Source organism: Suricata suricatta, chromosome 12 (genome assembly GCF_006229205.1).
Source record: "Suricata suricatta isolate VVHF042 chromosome 12, meerkat_22Aug2017_6uvM2_HiC, whole genome shotgun sequence".
In the NCBI taxonomy this organism is placed as follows: domain Eukaryota; kingdom Metazoa; phylum Chordata; class Mammalia; order Carnivora; family Herpestidae; genus Suricata; species Suricata suricatta.
This window is the reverse complement of record NC_043711.1, coordinates 105,015,915-105,019,670: the sequence shown is the minus strand read 5'-3', so window position 1 is coordinate 105,019,670 and position 3,756 is coordinate 105,015,915.

Genomic DNA, 3,756 nt, shown 5'->3' with positions numbered 1-3,756 from the left:
CAGGGGAGAGACGGGGAGGGGGAGAGACAGGGCAGGGGAGAGACAGGGAGGGGGAGAGACAGGGTGGGGGAGAGACAGGGAAGGGGAGAGACAGGGAGGGAAGGAGGGAGAGACAGGGAGGGGGAGAGACAGGGCAGGGGAGAGACAGGGAGGGGGAGAGACAGGGTGGGGGAGAGACAGGGCAGGGGAGAGACGGGGAGGGGGAGAGACAGGGCAGGGGAGAGACAGGGAGGGGGAGAGACAGGGCAGGGGAGAGACAGGGAGGGGGAGACACAGGAGGGAAGGAAGGAGGGGGACAGAGACACACAGAGACTGAAGAGGAGGAGGAGGGGAAGGGGAGGGGAGGGAGGGGAGCTGGGGCCGCAGGACCCCCCCCAATCCCCTGCCTGTGTTTGAAGCCCAGCTGGCCTCCTCTGGGAGACACCCGCCAGGGTCGCGTTTCCGAGCCTGTAATAGGGGCGGTCTGGGCAGAAGCGTCCCCACAGAGGTGGACGGAGATCCCACGCGTCCCTGGCGCATCGGGAGGGCTCCTGGCACCAGCCCGGGCCTGCACTGCAGGAACCCTGACTCTCATTGTTCCCCTGGTTGTTTCCAAACACCAGCCCTCCGGATCTTTACTTCTAAAATAAGCCTCCAACCCCGGACCGCTTTCCAGGCTGGGCGGGAAGGGATGCAGCGGAATGCGGCAGTTTCCAGAATCTACTCCAGAGCTCTCCAAGGAGAGAGGTTAGGCGAAGCCCTTGGGGGTGCTAACAGCTACTCCAAGTGCCTGTTCTTGCCGCGAGCCTGCCGGGTCGGAGCCCGTGGCACGGTCGCTGTACCCATTCTGCAGAAGATACTGCAGAGGCTCAGGGGGCAGAAGGACTTGCTCCCGGCCTCGTGGCCAGAAGGTGAGGCACCGGCAGCCAGGCCTGCCTGGTGCTCCCGCCCCCCACGCCGCGTCCCTTCTCTGCACTCCTCCTGCAGGGTCGGGGCCCCTGTTCCGTGATTGGGCCGCTGCTCCCAGGCGCGCTTTCCCCATCCCAGGGCAGGACCTCCCGGGGAGGACATGAGCCAGCAGCCCTAGACCAGTCCCGACGGTGGTTCTTAGCATTGTCGTTATTAATTATTAATATATCAATACAATTAACACAGCGCTGCATGAATAATTCATGTCCGTGCCCCAGCGTGCGGAGGGCATATTCGAAGCTTGGCAGGCCCGTGTGCAGACCGGGGAGTCCCCGGCACACGGGGCCTCCGCATTAGCGCCTTTCTTCCCAGTTGTGCCCGGGAACCATTAGCAAGCCAGCATTTTAATTAACTTGCACAGACTCAAATTAATGGTCCTCATCTTCCAGCTCAAGGGTTCCTGTCTACCTCTGGCGGGAGACTCAGTTCCTGGGCTCGGGGACACTGGGCAGGGAGCTGTCCCTGCACTCTGTCCCTGCACTCCGCCCCCCGCCTGCCACCAGCCCAGGGCGCTCGCTGGGCGAGGGCAGGGAGCTGTCCTCAATCGGGTCCTGAAAATGCACTTGCTTCAGCCGCATTGCCACCGTTCCCTTTAACCAAAAACTGTGCGTTCACCCCCGACCTGACCTGGGGGGAGGGGGGCAGTCCTTCCTGGGCCAGACTGGCGCACACGCAGAAGGCAAGTCACACATCCAAGGTCCCCAGTGGTCTGGCTGATCCTGAAACAGGTCACCAGCCTTCCGGTCCCCGAGCCTTCCTCGGCGTCCCGTCCCGTCCCGCTGAGCTCCCGGTCAGGCGCGGTGGACTTTCCACGCCAGCTGACAGTACGAGAGACGTACGGATGCAGCTGGGTTTATTGCCACGTCCCCGTCAAGTTACTATTGTCAGAGGGGGGATGGGTCAGGAGCCGCGCCAAAGTAAGAGAGGCTGGAGGGTCGGGGCCACAGCGGGGGCGGGATTCCTGGGAAGGGTCTCCCGGAGGCACAGCTGTGGGCTCTTAGCTCCTGGGGGGCCGCAGGGAGGAGCAGGTCACACTCAGGAGACCATCGCCAGGGTCCCAGGACTTACATCCTGAGGGGAAATTTAAATGTGGAAGGGAGCGTGTCCTCCACCCCAAGGGGCCCCGGAATCCTTCTGCCTCTGGACTCCCCCCAACAACGACCCCATGTCAGGCTGCATGAAATGGAGGAAGCCGGGCTGGAGGCACCCACGGAGGCTGTGTACCCCAGCAGAGCGCCTCGGGGCCCCCGGCCCTCCGGTGAGGAGCTGTGCAGGGCCGTCCCGATAAACAGATGAGAGCGGGTCTGGGGACGTCTTCCCCAGGGTCCTGCTGAGCCAGACTCTGCCCCCAACACCAGCAGGCGGGCAGGCTGCCAGTTCATAGAAGGTGCGGTGCTGCCCACTGAGGGGGAGGGCGGCTGGCTGTTGATTTGATACTTTTATGCACGATGGGGGCGCTTAGTGAAAGAAAGAAAAGGGCTTAACAAATTTACACCCTCTGTCATTAGTGTCTCAGCAGAGACGCCAGTCTGATGTTAAAAAGATGCAAAAGTTCCATCAGTCAAGTGTCCAGCAGTTGGTGCTGGAAGGCATAGACACTCCCCATCTAGAAGTTTCTGTAGGATTCGGCCTCACTCCCCCACCAGCCCAGCTTTGCTTGAGAAACGTCTTGTGATTCGTCATTTTGCTTTGCCGTCGAATCTGAACAGGAGCACAGGGTCCCTGTGAGTCCACCGCAAGGGAGATCCCTCACACTCGGGGGACCCCTCACCCGCCCTTCGCGGAAAGCACGTCCCTCCAGCTTGTGGGGGACATGCGCTGCCCCAGGGGCTCCCTTGGCATGCAAACCGCAGGGTCCTGGACGGTGCACGCGGACCCGCTCACGCAGCCCCTGCCCTGCGTCCGGCCGCACCACATTCACCCCACGTCGCTGACCCCCCCTCGCTGGTGTCCCCACTTTCCCTTATCCTCAGCAGTAAAGGTCAAAGCACAGGCGAGCCGCCTGCGTCCGGCCACCACGGGCCAAAGGGCAGGGCTGTGGACGTGCCCCACAGGTACGTGCCTGCTCGGCACACTGAGGGTGGCTCCCCGTGCTTGGTGGCCTCGGTCCCCGCCTGGCCCACACCCTGCTCATGGTCAGTGTGCCCTGGCTCGTCCGGGTGAGCCTGCAGACTCTGGTGCCCCCCCCCGCCCCCAGTGCTCAGTGACCCAGGCCTGGCATCCACGCGAGATGCTCACGGGGGCTGTTTCATGACTCCCTCCCCTCCTCTCCTCCCTCCACTGATGTCTCCCTCTCTCTCTCTCAGCTGTGTTGCCACCTTACCCCCCACCAGCCACGGCCCCAGCATGAAGCCAGCCCAGAGGGGACTGGTGAGGAGGCCCAAACACATTTCCGGTCACACAGTGTGAGGCTCGGGGTCCAGCCCGTTTCAGGCCTCTCAGCCACGAGCCCTTAAGTTCCCTTCTGAGTTGGATTTATCCCCCTGGGCAGCACTGACCCAGTCTGGACTCCCGAGCTGTGGCGGACTGTCCCCCGGGCAGCCCCACAGGCCAGCCCCCGTGCCCCCGCCTCCCTGGGGTCCAGCCCGTCTCCTCCCACGACTGGACTCGCGACACTGCCAGGCCAGGAGCGGATGGAGAACAGGTGCGCCCACGTGCATGAGTCACAAGAAAAGTCCAGGCAAGAAGATGCCAGGCAGCGCCGGACATACACTGACGCATTCGCTGAATTTTCTGGAAAAGGCAGAAGGTAGGTCGGAGGGGGGTGGACGGCGTGGAGACAAGACCCCCACGTCTCAGGGGCTGCAC